The 23262-nt window shown below is 40.8% G+C and overlaps 1 long non-coding RNA gene and 1 pseudogene across 2 annotated transcripts; both read right to left on the bottom strand.

The window, feature by feature from the left end:
• Positions 1-668: 668 nt before the first annotated feature.
• LOC137841777 (very low-density lipoprotein receptor pseudogene) lies at positions 669-4133 on the bottom strand (annotated as a pseudogene).
• Positions 4134-7306: 3173 nt separating this feature from the next.
• LOC137841778 (uncharacterized) lies at positions 7307-21517 on the bottom strand. 2 transcript variants are annotated; one of them, XR_011088738.1, is made up of 4 exons: positions 17748-21517; positions 14523-17631; positions 7991-8994; positions 7307-7770 (listed from the first exon to the last, which is right to left on the bottom strand). It is a non-coding gene; the product is annotated as an uncharacterized lncRNA (long non-coding RNA). The 2 variants fall into 2 exon arrangements; XR_011088737.1 differs by having other exon boundaries at positions 14523-21515.
• Between the last annotated feature and the right edge of the window lie 1745 nt (positions 21518-23262).

Consider the following 23262-nt stretch of genomic DNA (forward strand, 5'->3'; position numbering starts at 1 on the left):
CTGGGTTCGCTCTTTCCGAGCAACCCTGGTCATAGCCCTAGCCGGCATCAGAGACGACCGAAAAATCGGGCCCCAGAAAATGTGTTCCGAGCACCTTTCGCCCATCCAAGCGTGCCCCCAAAGGAAGGCTTTGGGTACAGCTGAACTCCCCAGGGGAGCCTTTACGCAGCCCCACATGCAACTGGACGGTCCATGTTCGCTCTTTCACGGCAACCCTAGACATAGCCCTAGCCGGCATTGGAGACGACTTAAAACTCGGGCCCCAGAAAACGCGTTCCGAGCCCTTTTCGCCAATCCAAATGTGCCCCCAAAGGAAGGCTTTGGGTACAAGTGAACTCCCCAGGGGAGCCTTTACGCAGCCCTACATGCAACTGTACCCTGTGTGTTATCTCTTTCCGAGCATGCTTAAACATATCCCTCGCTGGCATCTGAGACGACTGAAAAATCGGGCCCCAGAAAACGCGTTACAAGCCCCTTTCGCCCATCCAAAAGTGCCCCCAAAGGAAGGCTTTGGGTACAACTGAACTCCGCGGGGTAGCCTTTACGCAGCCCCACATGCAACTGGACCCTCCGTGTTCGCTCTTTCCGAGCAACCCTGGACATATCCCTAGCTGGCATCGGAGACGACTGAAAAATTTAGCCCCAGAAAATGCTTTCCGAGCCCTTTTCGCCAATCTAATAGTACCCCCAAATGATACAAAAGACAATAAACAGTTAGTACTCATTTTGTTCATTGAATCTCTGCAATGCTTGGCTTCCAAGAACTAATGTTTCCTCGATTTCTTCGTTAGTACTTACTGGTTCATATTTGGCACGTATGAGCATTAGATGTGCTGCTTCTAAACGACCTTTTACAATCGCAATCAGTTTATTAAAAATTCATGGCCCGAAAGTTAGCGCTGCTATTAATAACAATAAAGGTCCTGCTATAGTTGATAGTAAGGTAGTAAGCCAAGGTGAATAATTAAACCAAGATTCCTACCAATTCTGTCGGTCTTCATATTCCCATTTTCTCTTCTCCAATCCTTCGCTGAGCTTGGACTCTTTCCAAGTCTTCATTAAAACCTTGTCCCTGGGTTGTATCTTGTGAATTGCTATGTGTAACGGAGGGCGTTGTGCTACCAAACCTTTCACTCGGAGCTCCCTCTGTCGGTTCGTGAGTTGTATTAAATAAGGTCTTAACTGGGCATCCTGTAACTGAGGGTGATCAAGTGGCAATTCCAAGTCATAGGGCATACCATATAACATTTCAAAAGGAGAAATTCCTACATCAGTCCTGGGCTGTGTCTGTATGTTTAACAGTGCAAGAGGTAAACATTTTACCCAAGAGGCTTTTGTTTCCAGCATTAGTTTAGTTAGTTGTTTTTTAATTTCACCATTCATTCGCTCTACCTTTCCAGAACTTTGGGGATGCCACGGAGTGTGGTATTCCCAGCTTGTTCCTAGAGCTTTCATGGTCTCTCGAGACACTTTGGAGACAAAATGAGGGCCTCGGTCAGAGTCAGTTGTTTCTACAATTCCATATCTAGGAATAATATTCTCAAGTAGTATTTTTACCACGGTTTGAGCCGTGGCCCTTGCTGTCGGAAAAGCTTCCACAAAATGTGTAAGATGATCTACAATCACTAATAGATATTTGTACCTCCCTGTTTTTGGGAGGTCTGTAAAGTCCAATTGAATTTTAGTAAAAGGTCGGTGAGCCAATTCCCGACCTCCCGATACTTTTTTTCTCAAGTGTTGGGCATTTACCTTTCTGCAAGTTAAACAATCATTTACAATTCATTTTGCTATATTATAAATTCCAATACACATATACTTTATTGCAACTTGATCCACCAATGCTTGAGTTCCCCAGTGGGTGTTTTCGTGAAACCTTTGTAATACCCTCAGAGCTGCGGATTTTGAAAGCATTCCCCGTCCATCAGGCAGCACCCATTTGCCTTTATCTGTTTCTTTTATCCCCATTTGAATCATTTTGCTTTTTTCTTGTAATGTGAAGCTAAGCAGAGTATAAATTGGCCTATGATGGTAACAATGTGTATATTTCTTCCTGTCCCCCCATTCATAATCATAGAATGGAAATTTCATTGAATCATTCCTGCAGTCTGAGCAGTCTTCCCTTGTTTTTATAATTTGCACAGTCATTAGTGCCGCTCTTTTAGCCTCCTGGTCTGCCAAATTATTCCCTCTGATCTGAGGGGTGAGGCCTCGCTGGTGTCCTTTAACATGTACTACAGCAATTTCTTTAGGTCCTCTGATAGCCTGTAAGACTTGGGTAATCAGTTCTTGGTGTACTAATCCCTTTCCCTGTGAATTAATGAGCCCTCGCTCTTCCCATATTTTACCAAATGTATGTAATACCCCGTATGCATATTTTGAATCTGTATATATTGTGCCACTTTTGCCCTTTAACAGTCTTAAGGCCCGTAGTACAGCATATAATTCACAAGCCTGGGCAGACCAACTTGGACTTAAAGGTCCGGATTCAATTATTTCAAAAGTTTTCCCATTCACTAATGCGTACCCCGATTTCCGTTTCCCTTCCACTATTTGTGAAGAACCATCTACATATATCTGTTCCCCTATGTTATAAATGGCTCAGGGTGATCCAGCTCCTGGAAAACGAATCACAATTTTATATAAGTTAAAAAAAAAAGGTTCTTATGTTATTTTCTCAGGACAACCTGACCTTAGTGTGGGAGAAGTCCAGTCGAGGCCCTCTCACTCGGCAGTCAATACCCATAGGGGTTGCCTCCCTCAGCAGACCATACACACCACAGTGGAGAGTCCTTCCCCGGTCTTGCCTTCTCCCTTTCCTCCCTTCAGGCTTGTCCCCTTTATTTGGCATCCTTAATTCATGCAGAGCCTCGTTGCCAGAATATTGGTTCTTCCTTAGCTTGAGTTTCAGTTTCCCAGGAGCGGACTCAACCCTCCAAGTTTCAGTAGTTACTGGTCCTTTTATTCTGGATGCATGGGTCCCTTTCTGCAGTTCTCACAGCTGTTTCAGTAGTCAGTAAAACAAGGTACAGTCCCTCACATCGAGGGTTCAGTGATTCTTCCCTCCCGTGGCTGCTTGTTGAAACACTTTCTTTTTTATCTTCTGACAAGTTAAATAACAGTTATCTAATTTACTTTGCCGTATGGCCCTTTCCAGGTTCCTGTAGCAGGATTCATCTGATAGCCTTTCAGGTTAATACAGATTTGATTACAGATACCAGGGTTTTGGCTTTCATCACTATCTCCACAGTTTCCCAGCTGGACAGTCACATTCATTTATGTTGCATTCCTTCAGGGGCTCATCACCCCAGTCCTTGCAGTCTCTCTGCTGGTTACACACTTTATTGATATCTATGCATTCTCCACTTCTGCACTTGAATTTGCCAGGTCCAGAGCACTGAATAACATTGTTACAGTTTGCTTCATCAGTGCCATCCAGACAGTCTCTCACACCACTGCACTGCCTTACTCCCATGGACACTGTTCACATCTTCACATCTGAAATGGTCCAGGAAGGGCAGTTAATTTCATCACTTCCATCCTTGCAATAAGGATCTCTGTCACATCACCACTTCTTGTAGATACATTCACCTGAGCCGCACTGCACCTCACTCACAGAATACTTCACCGGAGGTGCAGGCTGGCAGCCACACTGCTCCAAAGATTCATCCGAGTGGTCGGAGCAGTCACCTTGACCATTGCAGACAAAGCTTTTGGAAATACATTGTCCACTACTGCATGTGAACTCTGCTGCACTACGAGTCACATTGCCACAATTCTCTTCATCTTCTCCACTGTCACAGTCTCTTTCACCATCACATTTCCACGACACTGGGATACACTGGGTCGACTGAGGACCACAGCTGATTTCATTTACCTGGCATGCTCTCATATGACACAGCTCAGCACTTTCGTCAGACCCATCTTCACATTCCGGATCCCCATCACACTGCCATCTGTTTGGCACACACTGACCACTGTTGCACACAAAGTCAGATTCAGCACACATCTTCTTCACACATCTTCTTCACACAAGCACTCTCATCACTGCCATCTGAGCAGTCTTCACATTTTGCTCTAGCACCATTGGCAGCAGTGCACAGTCAGGCGAAGGCGAGCAGCAGGCAGAGCACCCCGCACCGTCACCTGTGTCACTTATACTACTCCTATTACCCATGCTGTTAGTGTCAGTGGCATCCTCCTTTTCTTTTTGCCACTGACCATTCACCACAAATGGATGAGACACATGATTACTAGTTAGGAAAGACAGTGTAACGTCTGCTATACGGCTGCAGGCAGTGCCAGCTGCAACCTTAGGTTTGTGAAAGAGCCTGCCGGTGGTCATTTGGCAGTGTAATCTGCGTCTCTGCACTCCTGCCCTGCAATAGAGCTAAGTCGTCATTAGTAATAGTTATAACACCGATCTGGGGACTAATAGTCTTTTTTGCATTGCAAGATAAACCTTTTATAAAAAGAATGCTAGAGTGAAGCAGCACGGCCGCTGCTGCCGCTGCCTCCATGGTTATGTCAGACAGGCTGCAGGGTCCTGATGTCCGCCCCTCTGCTCTGTGCCGACTCGCCACACGGTGAGGGTCGGTTTCCGGTGTCCACTGACGCCTCTGGTCTCCCGTAGCAACTCGATCTCGGATGTCCCGCAATTACTTCAATTTCCCTGCGTTTTGCAGCTTCTGTCAGGTCTATTCTGTGTCTCTCAGAGCCGTCCGTGGCTCTGCAGCATCTCTCAGGGCTCTCTGCCTTCCAGCGGTAGTCCCTCCGTAGTGTCTCAGGTCTCTCGGCGCCGCTCCGGTCTCTCGGCCTGTTCAGGTCTCAGCAAGTCCAGGTCTCGGCCTGTGCAGGCCTCATAGGTTGCAGGAAGCATGTCATATCATGCTCCTGCCTTTTTCTTGTCACAGTCAAAACATTTAAGAGCAAAAATAGGATACACAAGATACACAAGATACACCAGGCCCATATATTAGGCACCACCACTCAAAACTTGGATAAAACAGCACTTCTTTTCAGTCTGTCAAGCACTTCGTTCGTCTCTGCCCACTCCCCTTGCGGAGAGTACGGAACAACGGATCGGAACTCTGCACTCGCTTTGCAGCAACGCTGCGTCTCACTCACACAGCACCATCGCACACAGAGGCCTCCAGCACATCTCATTCATACCACAGGAATATAATTTAGAATGATAACCAACCAAACAAGTATTGTCTCTGACTGTGTTCTTCGTGAAGTGACTTGTAACACTTTGTTTCAAACCCTTACATTTACACAAATACTTTCAACACAAAATACATACATAAAAGCACATACAATTATTAACACTCCAGTTAGTATCCCTCCAGCAGCCGAAAACATACCGTTTGTCTGCAGTTTTAGGAGATCTTTGCTCCTGCAGTGAGCAGCTGAGAGTGGAGTCCCCTCCGAGCAAAACACTCAGGGTGCGCCTAGGGGCGTCTGCGCTGCAGCCGATCCTGCAGCCGAGCAGAGTGTCTCCTGCCTGGCTCACCAAAATGACTCACAGAAAGCTGACTACACAATCAGTAAGATTGTAAAGTAGGTATGTTTACTCAGTTCTGGGCGGCATGGGGCGGGTAGTCCCACCAAAGTCATGCACGCCTAATGTGGCAAATTGCTTTAGTAAAAAGTTACATATACATGAACATTCCTATACATATGCATAACCTGTCCCTTTGTGAACACTCCTCCTTATTTTAGACCCCTTGGTTAAAGTCTGAATCATGAGGTTGTTTTTGATCTGGTTCTCGGGGCCCGAGAGGCTCCTGTTATCTGGAGGTATAAGCACAGCACAGCACAGTAGCACATATTCATTCTTAATCAATTGCTCTCTAATTTCTAATTCAAATATTTCAGCTTGCTCTTTTCTAGATCCACGGGTATTCTACTATTAATGTTCAAAGCCTTACAGACCCCGTCCTCCGTGGATCAAAATACAGGGGGTCTTAAGGGTTCTTTTGGTCATTCTATCATATAATACTGGATCATTTTTAATTTACTCTTTAATTTTCTGGGGCCCCTATTGTTCCAATTTCTAATCATTATTCATAATGGACTTTTTGGTCATATATCTGGTAATTTGCTCCCTTTCTGGTCCTTGGTCTTCGATTTTATCTGACCCATCCGGGAATTTTACTAGTGGCAATTCCCACAGCCCTTGGTTGCCCCTAGTGAGAGTGTCTTGCAGGGGATTTAGGACCTATCACCCACCCACGTATCCCTCTCTTCACCAGCCCAGCCCCCCCAACAGGAGATTAGAACCAGTGAGAAAACAAAAAGACCTCCACGCTGACTTTAGAAGTCTCAGTTACACTCTCACACACAAAAACTGGCAACCGCACCTTTACCCAACCGGACGGTATCTTACGAATCAGTCGTCTTTGTCCAGAATCCAATCGGACGGTATCCACAAGCGTCTCTGCTGTCTTCGTCTGGGATCAAACCAGACGGTATCCAAACGACTGTCGTCTTCGTCCGGATCTTCGCGCGCAGAATTACGGGCAAAAAACAGCCGGCAAGGGAGCTCAAAAAAAAATCAAATTCTTTGCTTACCTTTATTCAGGTTCAGGATGGCATTAGTCCCGATCTGACTCAAACAGGAGCCACCAAATGGTGAGGCGCCTCTCCTAGATTAAATCAGAATTCAGGAACTATAGCCATCCCCGATGAGCCCCCAAATTGTTATAAATGGCTCAGGATTCTAATTAGGATTAAATAAAAAAATAGGATTTATTAAAAGAATATAAAGGAATAGAGGTAAGCAAACAGCGCTGGGTGCACCGGGAGTCTCCACTCCACCAGGACGCACACCAGTTACATCAAGCAGCTGATTTTTATGCTCCTAGACTAATACATATTCATTACTACTTCTAAAAAAAATAGATTATTATAATTAGCTTCCGGGGTCCAGTCCCTCCTACTGGAGCATGCGCATCAGTCTCCTCTGGGGGTCTCTAGGGGTCTTTCATGCTGAAGGCTCGTAGTCTTCCTCTCACCTTTGTACTCACTCGGCACAATTCCAAGTTTATAGAACACTTTCTGCAGGTCTTGTCTCCCAACCGTCCTTCAGCTTCTTTTTCCTTCCTCTTAATCTCTTGGCCCCCTGGCCAGATACCAAAGATCCACAGAGTATCCCATAACAGTCACGAGTTGTTATCAGTTGTTCTGAAACTCCCAGACATCAAACACAAACAGCTTTCTTATTTGACGCTTCACGAGTAATTAAAACATTCTTCCTCAGCCATTCACAAACACATCTATAGCAGTGTTAAGTTAATCTCGGAGAAGACAGGAAAAAAGGCTGTAACTGTTAGAAATAGAAGTCCAGAATAACAAAAGCAAACAGGTTCATAAATTTAAGGAGTGTTTTCTGAAGACGTGATAAATTGACTAGAATGAGGGGGAGACTGGGACACACTGCATCTGTGGTTCAAGAATTAAATTGCCAGTGCAGGACCCAGAGGCAGACAGGATTCAAACAGAATTGTTCTTTATGGACACAAATTGTTAAAACATTCCTCACACCTATAAGTAACTCTTCTTCCTCCAAATCAGGTCTCAATTTTGTTTGCTCTTCTATATTTTGGAGGCAATCATGTTCTAAGGGCTAGTTCGGTTCCTCATAAAGAAACTGAGCAGGATTTTGCAGGGAAGTTGTTGTTAATGTTAGTTTTGGGGAGGAAATTAAAATTCCTTCATATTTTAGTAACCTAGCATCTGTGATCCATTTTTCTGCTTTTTGCTGTAGTACTCCCCGGATATTGTGTGGGGATATCACCTTGATTTCTCCTCCGAAGGTAATTTTCTGTGCTTCTTCTACTAATAAAGCAGCTGCTACTACTACCTGTAAACAACTTGGCCAGCCCCGACTAACTGGGTCCAGCAATTTGGATAGGTAAGCCACAGGTTTTTAACTCCCTGCCCATTCTTGGGCTAATATTCCATATGCAGTGCCCTCATTGCTGTTAACAAATAAGAAAAACGGCCTCCTCAAATCCGGAAGACTCAACACCGGAGGGCGTGCTAATTCTTCTTTTAATTTTTCTAATTGTTTTTCATCTTCTTTGGTCCATTTTAGCAACCCATCCTTAGTCAATTTTTTATAAATAAATTTAACTTTGCCGCTGTAATCTTCAATCCATTGTCTACAATAGCCAGTCAACCCTAATAATTGTTGTACCTTCCTCTTAGTTCGTGGGGTCATTAAAGCCAATATCCCACTGATTCTGTCTGGGTCTAATTTCTTAGTTCCCTCACTTAGTCGGTGGCCCAAGTATTTTACCTCTTGTTCTACAAACTGCAGCTTCGATTTCGAGACTTTCAGTCCCTGCAAGCTAAGAAAATTCAACAGCTGTATGCTGGCCTGCCTAACAGTATCTTCGTCTCTCCCTGCTAATAACAAATCATCTACATACTGTACTAATGTTACTCCTGGTGGCTTATTGTAGTTTTGTAAAATTTGCTCCAGGGCTTGTCCAAATAAATTAGGTGATTCAGTGAATCCTTGAGGAAGGACAGTCCACCGTAACTGCTGCTTTCGGTGGGTATCTGGGTCTTCCCATTCAAAGGCAAAATAATCCCTACTACCTTCCTCCAGAGGACATGCCCAAAATGCATCCTTTAAATCCACTACGCTATACCACTGATCATCTGGGTGCAATTGACCTAATAGGATATGGGGATTTGCCACAACAGGAAATCTGGTCACGGTTCTCTTATTAATTTCTCTTAGATCGTGTACCAATCTATATTTGCCATCTTTCTTTTTCACTGGTAATATTGGAGTATTAAACGGGGACATACAAGGTTCTAGCAACCCTTGTTGTAATAACCTTTGAATTTCAGGTTTTAACCCTTGTCTGCCTTCCTCAGACAGGGGGTATTGTTTAATTCTCGTTGGTACGCCCAGGTTGGTTATAGTTACCTTAAAAGGTTTAATATCTAATCTTCCTACACTTTCTGGAGTGTACCAGACTTCAGGATTTATACTTTGCTCGTCCTCCGCTCTCAGAGGACACAACATAATTTTTAGCTTTTTATCTACTACCTCTAAAGTTATGCCTAATTCTACTATTAAGTCTCTCCCTAACAAGTTATATTCTGCCTCAGGCACTAAGAGTAAGGATCCCACCCCTAATTTAGAATCCGATTCAATTAACAGCTCTTTGATAACAGGGACCCCAAAGGGTTCCCCTTTTGCTCCAATTACTTGAACCTTTTCTGTCGAGATTTTACATCCTAAAGGCAGATTTTGGACTGTAGATCTTTCAGCCCCTGTATCTATGAGGAACTCAATTTCCTCACGCTGGGGACCTATTTTTAACTTTATCAAGGGCTCAGTTTTCTTTCGGGTCCCCAGCAGATAGAGCCCCTGACACCCCTAGTCTTCCTTAAACATCTTCTCATCCTCCATTCTCAGTCGACACTGCTTCTTCTTATGACCTTTCTTATTGCAGTAAAAACAAGTCACATCCCTCAATCCTCCCATCACTTTCCCTTCTCCCTCTAGTTTTTGGCGAACCACCTTTGAATCTTTTCTGTATTCGCCTCTTCTCTGCCCCTCCCACATCACAGCCATCATTATTCGTGCTTGCTTCTTCTCCTTTTCATCCTCCCTCCTTACATACACTTTCTGTGCCTCCCTTAACAATTCGTCTAGACCCCGGTCTTGCCAATTCTCTATTTTCTCTAATTTTTTCCTAATGTCTATCCAAGACTTTGCTACAAACTGAGTTTTTAGCAAAGCCTCTCCAACAGGGGTTCCTGGATCTAATCCCGAGTATAGTTGCAAACTTTTGCGTAATCTCTCCAACCATTCTGTCGGTGTTTCATCTTTCTTTTGTTGCTCATTAAAGGCCTTATTAATGTTTTGCCCTCTCGGGACTGATTCCCTAATTCCCTGAATGATAATGGTCCTAAGGTCCTGCATATGGCCACGATGTATAGGGTCCTGATTATCCCAATTGGGCCTCTGTAATGGCCATTTAACGTCTGCTGCAGGACCTTGCTGGTGTTGCTGATCCCAAATTCGCATTCCAGCTTTTCTAATCATTCATCTCTCTTCCGATGTAAATAATATCCCTAAAATAGATTGCATCTCTTCCCAGGTGTAGATATTGGGCCCTAAGGACTGATCTACCTGTTCTGCCACCCCTAAGGGGTCCTCCAATAGGTTTCCCATTTCTTTCTTAAAGTCTCGGGCATCTCCGGAGTTCATGGGGATGGCCACATATCCCATACCAGATTGTGGTCTTCTAATCCTAATTCTAATACTAATTCTAATTCTAAAACTAATTCTAATTCTAATTCTTCTTCTTTAATTCTTCTTCTTCTTCTACAAATTCTTCTTCTTCTTCTTCTAATTCTTCTTCTTCTTCTTCTTCTTCTTCTTCTTCTTCTTCTTCTTCTAATTCTAATTCTAATTCATCTTCTTCTTCTAATTCTTCTTTTACTTCTAATTCTTCTTATTTTTCTTCTTCTTCTAATTCTATTTCTAATTCTAATTCTAATTCTAATTCTAATCCTAATCCTAATTCTAATTTTAATTCTAATTCTTCTTCTTCTAATTCTTCTTCTTCTTCTTCTAATTCTTCTTCTTCTTCTTCTTCTTCTTCTTCTTCTTCTTCTTCTTCTTCTTCTTCTTCTACTACTACTAATTCTTCTTCTTCTTCTTCTTCTTCTTCTTCTTCTTCTTCTTCTTCCTCTAATTCTTCTTTTAATTCTTCTTCTAATACTTCTTCTTCTTCTTCTAATTCTTCTTTTTCTTCTTCTTCTTCTACTACTACTAATTCTTCTAATTCTCCTTCTAGTTCTTCTTCTTCTTCTTCTTCTTGTTATTCGTTTGAGGAAAGAATTGCTATTTTTAGCCTAGCATGTTAATTCAAAGCTACCCTGAATTAACTCAGTTTCCCAAAATTTATATTGTCAAGTAAGTTAGGTAAGTTTGTATCATTTTATACTGTAGGTATGTATTTATACTGAAGGTACAAAATTGAATATGCATTACTGAAATACAGCATTGAATACAAAAGAAATTGATTTCCATCCTGTCGGCATCCTGAAAATTAATCACAAAAAAGAAGTAGTGTTTTTTTTTTTTTTTTTTTTTTCTTTTATCTGTAATTGTGCACCAACTGATTTGATTGCTTCTTAGTCAAAACCTGGTCATAGTAACATCAGTATCCTATCTGCTTGATCATTACCCTTTCCTATTATCATTGCAGGTAAATTTTGTTGCAGCTATTGATGTATATGAAGATGGTGAAGCTGGCCTACTGTTATGTTATAACTGTAAGTAGTTAGGGAAGACTGGAAATGATAATATCTCAACATGTAATTCTTTGTTCATTGGAGTTTAGATCTGTATTTTAAAGTTTCAGTGTTTCATGGAAAGTATTTCAAAATACATTTTTTTTTTTCAATTTAAGTGCATATTAGAAGGACTAGAAATGGAAGTACTGTTTTATTGTGGTGTGTGTAATTGGGCAGATGTTACCATCTTACTCACAAAAGTCCTATTTCTTCAGATCTATCTTATTCTTTGCCTAGTCTCACAATGGGTATTTCTAGGACATGTACAAGTTAGTATTCCACCCCTTTTCTTCTTTGTGCTTTCCCATTCTGTCATCGTGCTTTCTTTCTTTCTGCACACTTCTTTGTGCTGGCACATTTTAAAATTGTAATTCTCTTAATCTCTTTTTATAAAACGGGCTTGGATTTAATATGCATATGCTCTTCTGTGCTGTACACATGTAGTTTTGCTTTCAGTCCTCAGGAAAATCAAAGTTATGAGTATGAAACATCCTTTATGAGGTGATGCTGAAGGACAAAGCACAGCTTTCTGTTTCAGATGGCATGTCCTATTTGCCTTTCCAAAGAGAGCATTGATGAAAACAGGATAAATACATCTACATATTCTAGTGTTGGCCTTTAGATTGGTACCACAGGGAAAAAGTCTCTAAAGTGTATCTTTGTATGCCTCATTGGTTTCGGTAGTTTAACAAATCCTACCTAGTTCTGGTTCACTCGGTACTGCTTCAGAACTAAAAGGTCTGAGACAGAGTAGTGTGAATTCCCAAACCTGTACTTCTGTGCAGAATCAGTCCTACTCTAGTAGGCTCGTCACAGAGCCAAAGCTAACAAACTTGATTGATCCTAAGGTCCTAAAGCCTGTTGCACAGGGTTGCAGCAACTTGAATCCCTATTTGTAGGGCCCTGTCACAGGGAAACCTCTTTTGGTCTTGTGACAGTTTTACAATTATGAAAGTATCATCATGGAACAAGTACGAAAACACATGATTTGACAGTGTTCTAAGTTTGGATTTCAAACAAGACCTTTTTTTACACTTGTGGATATAAAGTTAGTTTAAGTTTAAAGACACCAATTACAGAAAAAAAAAAAAAAAAAAAAAAAAAGGTTTTTACCTAAAAATAGAGAAGTAGTAGATTCACAAGTTATATGATTAATGAAATCTTGATATCTGTAGTATCCCATGTGTATTACAATCCTCAAAGAACACAGACTGTGCTAGTATGTGGCTGCTTGAAGGGTAGTTCTTACAGTCAGAGGGGTACAGCTCTGCTTACATCACTTTCAGAAATGTTCTTAACTATTCCTCTATCCATAGACAAAGTAAGGAGCTGATGATTGCTAAAACAGAACAATACTTACTTTGTGAAATCAGACAAGTTATTAAAATGTAGCTCTACTATTTGCTTCTTGTAAATGTATTCACAAAGGAAGCACATTTCCCTTATGGACTGTTTAGATATAGAGGGACTTCTACATAAGTGTTTGATATTTATCTGTGTATTATCCACACTTCTGTAAAATCTACCTATAATGTTGGTGTTTGTCATTTGTGCTGTAAGATATTGGAGGTTTCTTTTTTTCCTTTTTTTTTGTTACAGATGTTTGCCAATATAGAAAGGTGTATCCTTTTAATGGAGGTTCTCCACTCGTCCAGTCATCGGCTTTCTAACTTTCTAACTTTTAAACTAACTTTCACTTTAGCTGGAATCAAGTTCCTTATGCTGTTGGTAAGAACATACCTCTTTTACCCTTTTTTCATTACTATTTAGGCTTGCACTTGGCTGTTGGTGGAATTGCAGAATGTGTGCTAGGAATTATAAGAATAAATATAAAATTAAAAATAATTTAACATACATAAATCTATTTTTAATATAATAAAATTTAATAAATATGGGTTAATAAATTCCTATAAATAAGAATTTCTTCATAGAGAGCGTGGTTAACCATTAGAATGGACTGCCCAGGGAAGTGGTGGAATCCCTATCCCTGGAGAGGTGTTGACATAACACCAAGGTATTGAAGGATTTTTTGAAACAGCAAAAATTCCATGGCTTGCTGCAGCTGAGCAAACCAAGCTACCAGGGCAACTATGAGAAGTTCCCATGACAGTGTTCCCACATTGCCCAATTGAGGAATTTAGAAAAATATTGTTACCAGCCTCTGGTTTCAAGGACAAGGTCTACGTGACTGCTAATCACAAGAGGGGTTGTTTTCTTGCAAGTGGGGTTGTTTTCTTGTAGTTGTTTGTCTGAGTGCTTTTGACCACTAATTTTGTGTGAAACACTATCCACCCCTGTTAAGTTCACTATAAAAGTTAGGCTATTCGGGCAATAAAATGGAGCATGATCTGACTCTACTGGTGTCTGTCGTGCTTTCAGCTGTGCTTCCTGCAACACCAAGGGACATAATGATGGAACTTGGTAGGTCAGGTTGATTGTTGGACTTGAAGGTTTTTTCCAACCTAGATGATTCTGTGAGTCTCTAAGCATTCATGATGCCACTTCAGCTAAGATTCTGTATATGGTATCTTTAATAAGTGGAGCCTTGGAGCCAAGTTTTTCCTCTGATAAACTTTTTTTTTTTTCCTTTATCTTTTTTCTGTTTTTTATTTTCCATTCAGTTTATATTTTGTCAGGCATGGAGAGTGAAGTTTTCTTCAGACTTGTATCTGCATGTCCATCAGTACAGTAGACAAATTTTGTCATAGGAAAGGGAGATACCAGAGTAGGTCAGATACTCAATAATTGTTTTCAGGCAGCATCTGAGAAACATTTACATTAATCATTCTTCCTTGAAAAATAATTTTTGTTTCATTGCAGTCTGTGCTTTCCCTTCTATTCTTGCCTTCACTACTGATTCCATTGAGATCCGATTAGTGGTGAGTGGAAACTTAGTCCACACAGCAGTTGTGCCTGAGCTTCAGCTTGTAGCATCAAGGGTAAGACACGAGAAAAGAATGTTTGACTATTTGTGAGGTGTTGGGACCTAATTCACATAAAGAGTTGCTGAAGCCCAAACCAAACCAAAACTGACACATTTTCTGATTTGCATTAACTGTTAATTTGTGTGCTCTTAGCTTGTAGTGAGTACAGTGATAATCAGAATTGATCTAACTGTCCTTTACTGCTTGCAGTAATGCAGAGCTGAAGTATTTGATTATTTACAGGGCAAATGCTCTTCTGAACATCACAGAAGTTCTCCCCATTTACAGTGAGATAGCCTTTCTGTGGCCAGCTGTAGTTAACTTAGCAGCAATACACCAACAGTGGCAATAGAACATAGTGGACAAACATTTAAGCTCTTCTTCATCAAGTGTTTAAGAAAGTTTTGCTGTACTAATGATGAGTTCTTTGTGATTTCAGTCAGATATTTATTTGAAAGCTACTGCTGCAGTAAGGGGATCATCTCATAGCAGTTCTAAGGAAATGAGTTCAAGTTCTCCTCAAGCACTGACGGCTTATGAAATACCATTATGTTCTCTTTCTTCTTGAGAAGGTAACATGGTTTCCAGGCTGCTTGAAGCTTTGATTATTATCTTTAGTAAAATGAAATCAATCAGTTAAAAGATTTTGTTTTCATGGCTGAGAGTCTGGAAGATGGAAACCTTATCCAGAGATCTGAAACACCTGGCTGAGCTTTTGCCCCATAGTATCTCTTCTGAATGCACAGCAGCACTGTTTTGAAGAAATCATGTCTGTAGGAGGGGAAGAATTAAGCTTCACTACCGTAATGAGCCTTTGGCAGTATGGCCAAGACTATAAAGCAAAAAGAGGTATAAAATTGTGGGAAAACTTTCAGACTTCACATATGCCATTCCTTTCATTTATGAACAGCTAATTAATTTATGATAGCTAATTAAACTAATGAAAACTAAAGGCAAGAAGTATTTCTAGTCTCAAAAGAGTGAATAAATTTAAAGTTAATAAATGCACAGTAAATTTGGTGTAACATGATCTGTGAACAATCGATCTACAGGGATAAATAATAGAGAAACAAAGGAACACCAACTAGATAATGCAAGATGTATGTAGATCTTGTTCATTTAGATGTATTTAAATCTGCTGCTGCACTGTTGACAGAAGAGGAAAAGAGAAAGGAATCTGAATTTCAGTTTTTAAGACAGGCAATATGCTTTTTCTCAGTAAGCCAAGTTGTCAGTCTGCAAAATGTGGACGTTTTTCTTCCTCCTCCTAGCCTATTTATAGTGAAAGATACAGTACAAGGAAGATCTTTGTTACTTTGGTTAAAAAGCACCCCACATAATGTTTATAACTTTTCTGTATAACTTTTCATTGGAAGTATTTAGAACTGATACTGGTATGAAAGTGTTAACGTTCTTTTTTCCTTCTGCATTTCAGGTGAAGTTCCAGGCTGGAGTAGTGGGCCCACGTGAACCTAATGAGGTTCAACAAGTCCAAGTGCAAGGTGCTGCACCTGGGTCAGGGAAATCCCAGATATGAGGACAGGCTAGGAGAAGCACGCATTGAGAGCAAACCTGCAGAGGAGGACTTGGGAGTTCTGGTAGACAAAAGGCTTGACATGAACCAGCAGCGTGCACTTGCAGGCCAAAAGGCCAACTGCATCCTGGGCTGCATCAACAGAGGAGTGGCCAGCCAGTTAAGGGAGGGGATTATTGTCGCCCCTCTACTCCGCCCTTCTGAGGCCTCACTTGGAGTACTGCATCCAGGTCTGGACCCCCAGCACAAGAAAGATTTGGACCTGTTAGTGCGAGTACAGAGGAGGGGCTACAAAGATGATCAGAGGACTGGAGCACCTCTCCTATGAAGAAAGGCTGAGAGAGCTGCGACTGTTCAGCCTGGAGGAGAGAAGGTTACAGGGAGGACCTCACTGTGACCTTTCAATAATTAAAGGAGTCTTGTAAAAAATGGAGAAGGACTCTTTACTCGGGTAGATAATGATAGAATGTGGGAAGTGGTCTTAAACTAAAAGAAGATAGGTTTAGATTAGACTAGGAGGAAATGCTTCACTGTAAGGGTAGTGAGGTACTGGAACATGTTACCAAGAGAAGTTGATGCCCCATACCTGGAGGTGTTCAAGGCAAGGCTGGATGGGGCTTTGGCCAACCTGATCTAGTGGGTGGCATCCCTATCTATGGCAGGGGGGGTTGGAGTTAGATGATCTTTAAGATCCCTTCTAACACAAGCCATTCTATGATGATTCTATTGTAACCATATTCTAAGCCAGCTAGGAACTTTTTAGTTAGTAATGAAAACCATCAAGAGAGATCACAATGTTTTTTGTGAATGTTTTATTTCCTTTTGAGAGTATTAAGACTTTTATTCCTTTATTGAGGCCTTTTGGATGAACCTATTCCCAAGACAGAAGGTGCACAGAAGCAAAAAAAGGCTCCTCGAAGACAGTCAGATCCCAAGCAGGAAGCGCTAAGATCAACTAGTAGCGACAGGTAAATGTATGGGCTTTAGAAAATAACCTAAGTTAGACTGTAAGTATTTTGGGAATTGATTGTTTCTCAACCTTTTTACTCTAATCTTAGTTCGGTATACACTGACTGAGGCCCTTGTATACTACTGAGAATTTCATCCTAATGTGTATTACAGTATCTGAATACTATCAGTACTGAAATGGTTATACCTCTTGCTAAAGATATGTTATGAGCAAAGCAAGACTAAATGGGACTTTGTGGGGACCTGGTGCAGTTGAGATAGTCATCAGGCCTACAGCATCTGCACTGTGCAGACTCACTTGCTATTTTCTTCATATCCTTGTGTCTCATTATCTCCAAAATAAATTTTGTAAAGAAACACTATTGCATATGTCTGTTTGTATCTGCTTACCAGATCCCCTGCCATTGTGTTTTTTTCATTGTTTTTATAACCTGCATTGGTGATAAGTAGCAGCAGAATTCATCCAAGATACAGTAGACTGAAATTATTTTTTTTCAATCCACTGCAATGTAAAACTTTATTATATTTATTCCACTATTGGAAAATTATATGGAGGGAAACATTCATTAACATTACCTTCGGGCAATAATCTGATGTATGTAATCTCTGTTTTAATATGAGTTGTTATCAAGGCTCTGGTTCAGTGCTAGCCTGGTGTAGAAGCAGAGTAAAACAGAGAGAAATTCAGTTTTAATGGTTTGTCTCTGCCTTTAGGATAACTTGATTGTATGCAGAAATAGCCACTGACCTTGCTTGCCCTTACCTGTGTATTGTTTTTCAGTAACTTTTGTCTTCATCTTTGCAGAATAATCTCAGCCTCTTTTGAAAGCTTTTCTGAGAGTCATCATCTTTCCACTAGTTCAGATCCTGATACTGTAGCAAACAGAAAGGAGAGCTCACCATCTAGCTATCCATTCCATCTGACTTCTTTATATGATGAGGACATCATTGACTTGAAGTGAAGACAGACAGACTGTTCCTTACCTCACCTTTTCTTACAGATCTGTGAGCTCTGTAGGAATGTCACAAACACTGCTTCTAGTGGTAAAATGTGGCTGGAAGTATTGGTGATTAATCTTTATAGATCCCATGTTGTTCTGGCTTGCTTAGCCTGATTTGGTGATGCTTACATCTTTGACATATGTATGTTTTCTTATCTCAGTTCATGAAACATTACTTTTTGTGGCATTCTAAAGGTAGGTAATCAATGAGAGCTTCAGGCTGAAAATGAAGTAAAAAGTATTATTTATTCTGAGCTTCTTATAATTGAAGTACCTGAATGAAAGTGGCATTCAGTTAATTACTGTTACTAATATCTTGAGCTGTTTTACAGGTGTGCACCATGTAGAAAGAAGAGTTTGATGATGTAAATGACTCATTTTTTCATTCTTAAAAAAAAAAAGCTTTTACACAAGGTCTTTCCAGACAACGCAAGTGCAGTCTGTCCTTGAAATGATGGAGCTGTGTTTTATTCACTGAGGAATGATGCTTACTCTATAAAGATCAGGTAACACGAACATGCTGTTTTCTTTTCTCAGACCTGTCCTTGCACATTTATTTTTTTTAAGAGAAACTTGAAAATTGTTTTGGTATTAAGAATCTTTGAGTAGAATGGCTTTTTATAAGAAAATACAAGCTTTCAAATCTTCCATAAAATTGGAAGTCAAAAACACATTGTATTTCTCCACAAAGGGAATGCTGTTTCTGTAGTGCACCTGCAGATTTCCTCATTACAGGCAGAAGCCCATGCCCTGATTTTCTTTCTGACTACACAAAGATTCCTGTGCTGGCATCAGAATTAATTGTTGTCTGCTTTTACACCAACAATAGAATTCATTGCTCCAAGTAAACATATTTTTCTAAATGGACCGGGCTGAAGTTTTACTGCCAAGAAGCTAGTTTTCTATGGTGAAATAGTCATATTAGATCTTTTGTTTTGTTAAAGGACAGTATTTCATCATTAAAGCTTGATTTTTTTTAACCCTTTCCTCCATGCCAAAAATCAATTTTATACAATGTTGTGAAGGGGTTTGCTGTTTTTCTTGAAAAAGTGATGCTTTCAGGCTTTTTATATATGAAGATTTGGGCTTTATTAGGGTATTTCTTGCTCTTTGTGTAGAAATATTTCTGTATCCTTGATTTATTTTGCAATACCATTTATGTGTCATGATTTCCCCTGTCCAAGCATGACATCTGGTGATTTGTGCCTTTTGCTTCAGTCTGTCTGAATGTAAAACTTTTTTTTTTTTTTTCAAAGTTTCACGGTATATGATGACTTTATTTCTCCATCTAAGAAAATATGCAAGGCCTTAACTGAAAGGATTACTTCTTATTCTCAGTCAGAGTGGTTGATCAAGTAAAGAAGCAATATTTTAAACATTAATTAGTACAGGAACAGAAGCAGTATTAACCAGTGGCTACTTGTACTTTAGTATTTTTGCGTCTAAATATACATGGAGTGAACCTTAGTAAACACCTGGAAGTGCCACCTCAGAGTCTTTGCAAGAACTTGTAATTCTTTTTGAGAATGTCTCGGGGGGGAGAAGGGAGAGGGTCAGTATCCATTTTCTCTGTTCTACTTACCTGGTTAGCTATGGTTTAAAAAAAAATCACTCTCAAAGTATTGTGTAGTCCTTATTCTGCTGCAAGTTGTAACCACTTGTGTGGACTCGTCGAATCAATTTTAGGGGAAGCACTGTTTGGGCTTGGGTATTTTTCGAAAGCAGAAGCATCACCTTTTTCCATAAACAGGTTTCTCAGTGCAGGATTTTTATTTCTGTTGTGTGGGTGTTTTTGAAGACTGTACTAGTGTGCTGCAAAACTCAGGCTTTAATTTCAATTTAATAAAATTTGAACTGGAAAGTTTGATTTGAACTTCTAGATTATCAGATTTTAAATGTATTGCAGAGGTTCACTTCTGCTATTCTAGCATGATTTAACGTGATTAAATGATAGTTTGATAGTAGTTGAATTCACGTGTATACATAAGTTGATTAGAAAACTTGTTTGAAGAACCTGAACAAACACATATTTAGGTATCCTGAAAGATGTAGAAAGACCTTTTAGATGGAGCAGTAGAGAGATCAAGAAGAATGGAGAAAGCTTGACTATAACTGACCTAGGGTGATAGTCAGGATGAAAAACCACAGCAGTGGCAATAAAGTATTGCTATGAAGTTTGTGTGTGGACTTCTGCCTGTAATAGCAGCATTGATGACATCTAGCAAATACTAACAAGCAGCAAAAGTACTGTAAGGAATACAGCAAAAGTCTGACTGCCTAAGCTAAATGAAAAAGAAAAAAAAAAAAAAAAAAGATCAGACTAGCTTCATGGTATTTATTTTATCTGGAACAGGATGTTGGAAGAGTTTGAGGAGGGAGGAAGCACAGATCCCATATCAATTGGCTTGTCTCTCCCCTCCAGTCTGAATTTTATGGTATAGTTCAATGTGTCTGATGCAAACTGTTATGCGGGTCACATTGGGAACTACCAGACCTAAAATGATATTACTCGTACAGGACAGGCAGGATCTGAACACTGGAGAAAATGACCTGTCTTCATGCCTTAGGTATGCAGTAAGTGCCTTAACAGTGCTGTCACTTCCTGAGTATTTACTTCTGTGGTCAACCAGCATGTCATGCAGGCATGGAGGAATAATATTAGATGTAGCAAAAGGAGGTGAAGGAGGGATCAGGCAAAATTATTTTGTTTTATATGACTCCTAGGTATGGTAACTGAGGCTTTAGGATCATGTATGTGTAGTTTACTCTCTACTTACCATACAAGAGCAGCCTGGAGTGTAGGTAGAAGGCAGGGAACATGGTAGTTATGCTTGAATTTTGTTTGACACAAGCCACAAGAACCAGTCTGAAGTTCTTTTTCACATTTGTCTTATCTAAAAGACAAAGTACAATACAATAGTATGAAACAGTTGGGAAAACTGGACAAATAGCAAGTATACGAGTAGTCTTTGTCAGGCTGTGGCATGAATTACATGCATCTTAGTGTGATGAGACGTTGTTCTCTGCACTGGCTTCTAGACATTGGCTGTCTCAAAGTAGTGTCTTAGATCCATCTGTGGTGGTTTTACCGTGCTGGGCAGCTAAACCCCACAACCGCTCTCTCACTCCCCCTCATTTAGATGAGGAGGGGAAGAAGTAAAGCAAAGAACAACTCACGGGTTGAGATAAGGGTAATTTAATTAAAGGGAAATAATTATAATAATTAAATAAAGACTACCATGAACTAAACAATTTAACTAAGGGGAAATAAAAAGGGAAAGGGGAAAGGGAGGGGAAAAGGGAAAATAAAAAGAAGGGAGGAAAACAAACAAACAAAATAAATGAAAGCTATATGGAAGTGCAGAGGAAAGAAATTACTCTCTACTTCCCACAAATGAGCGATGATTGACCACGTCCTTGAAGCAAGGCCTCAACGCACGCAGCCGGTGTTCGAGAGGAGGACCGACGTCTTCTCAACGAGAGCCCACCCCTCCCCTCTTCTTCCTGTTTCCACCTTTTATTGCTGAGTGTGACATCACATGGTATGGAATATCCCTTTGATTGGTTTAGGTCAGCTGCCCTAGTGATGTTTCTCTCCTCGCTTTTTGCCCACCCCCTAGGAGGGTTAGAGAAAGGCCCAATACTGTGCCACTGCTGCTCAGCAGTAGACACAACACTGGTGTGATAACACTGCTGTTCCAGCTACAAGTACAGAGTACGGCCCTGTATGGGCTGCTGCCGGGAAAGTTAACATTCCAGCCAGACCCAGTACAATTGTAACCCTATTTGGGTCTCAGTCATTTGTTACAACTGGGACCTCCTGATGGGTGGAAGCTGTTGGGATAGCCCAGGATGATAAGGCATGGTCCCACAATGAGGTTGGTGGTCAGTGGTGCCCTGGGGCATGCCGAATCGGGAGGGGGAGAGGTGGCAGGTCGTTGGTGGCTTCTGTGGAAAAAGCCCTTGTGTGGGGCGAGGGCGGTGCATTCAGAGGAACCTTGTCAGGCTGCAGATAGGGTCAGGCAGGAACTTAAGTTCAGGAGAGGGAAATGCCAAGCCCTACCCCTAGGGAGGAACAACTTTATTCACCAGCACTGGATATCTGGATACTAAATAAGCATCTCTTCATGGAAGGGGTGGTTACACATTAGAACAGGCTGCCCAGGGAAGTGGTAAGAGTCCCCATCCTGAAAAGTATTTAAGAGACGTGTGGACATAGCACTTAGGGATACAATTTAGTGGTAGCATTAGGTTGATGTTTGGACTTGATGTTCTTAAGGGCCTTTTCCAACATAAGAATTCTTGTTAAGGATGGGGATTCAAATAACAAATGAATTTTCGGGAAGTGGCTCTATCCTTCATTGTAGGTGACAGCAGCTCACCTTGCAAATGGAATCCACCCAAAGATCTCGGGTCATGTCATCACAGATACTGTAGAAGGGAAGAAAGTTGGAACTTTTTTTTTCAGAGGTAAAACCTGCAGGTGAGTACAGAAGTAACATATACACTGGGAGCTGTAGAGACTCCCTGAAAGTTTAGGGTTGAAATTTGGCTAGGCCTGCCTGTTCAACAAATGGGAAACTATGCTCTGCTTGACAAACGGCTTTTGAAAGGTAATTTTCAATGATGGAATGGAACATCGTGAATCCTTTTTTTGGGTTCCTTCCAGCTGATGACTTGCTGTATCAGCCTTGCATTCAAAGAACTAAGTAGAATTTGTATTGTAGTCAGTCTTAGAGGTTATCATGTCTTATTGATGATTTCAGGGTGAAAGCATGCATATAGAATGTACTGCTGAACTAAGTGTGCAGTTTCATTTTTTATCCTAAGTTCTTTTTATGACTCAGTCTTTTGTTACTGTATGTAGCAATGTTTTCCTGCCTATGTGTTGCTGTGACAATGTAACAAGGGCCGCAGAAAGTCAGACCAAAGATCTGTGATCTTAGCAGAATAGAACAAGTATAGAGTGATACTTGTGACTTGCACTGTAAGACAAGCAAATGCCTTGGAGTATAGAAATGTTTAATGGATTTCTTGTAAAAATTGGCCATATCCTTTGAACCCATGTAAACACTTAGCATCCATGGGTCACAGCAGTCACGAGCCTTAACTAGGTATTGTGTGTAAACTCTGGAGCTAGCTTCACAATGTGAAGAAGCGCTTCCTTTATTTTGTGTGTGCTTGTGGGCAGGAGGAGTGAAATTTGCTTCCTGCTAGCTTTTGGTGCCCCCATCTTCTGTATGGAAAGAGAACATTGGTGATCAATCTCTGTTCAGCTTCTATGATATGAGACATCGTCTTTTTCCTCATCTCTCTTTCATGTGAAAAAGGTTTTTTCTTAGTCCTTTTCTACAGAAACTGTTCCAAACGTTTGGCGATCCCTGTTTCTCTTGGCTGAAACTGTTTTTATTCTACTGTGACCTTTTTAAGGTGGGCAAAAATAAAATTTTGTGTAGCATCCAAGATGCAAATGAACCTTTAGTTTATAAGATAGCAAGGCTAC

This window comes from Anas acuta, chromosome 18 (genome assembly GCF_963932015.1).
Source record: "Anas acuta chromosome 18, bAnaAcu1.1, whole genome shotgun sequence".
Classification (NCBI taxonomy): domain Eukaryota; kingdom Metazoa; phylum Chordata; class Aves; order Anseriformes; family Anatidae; genus Anas; species Anas acuta.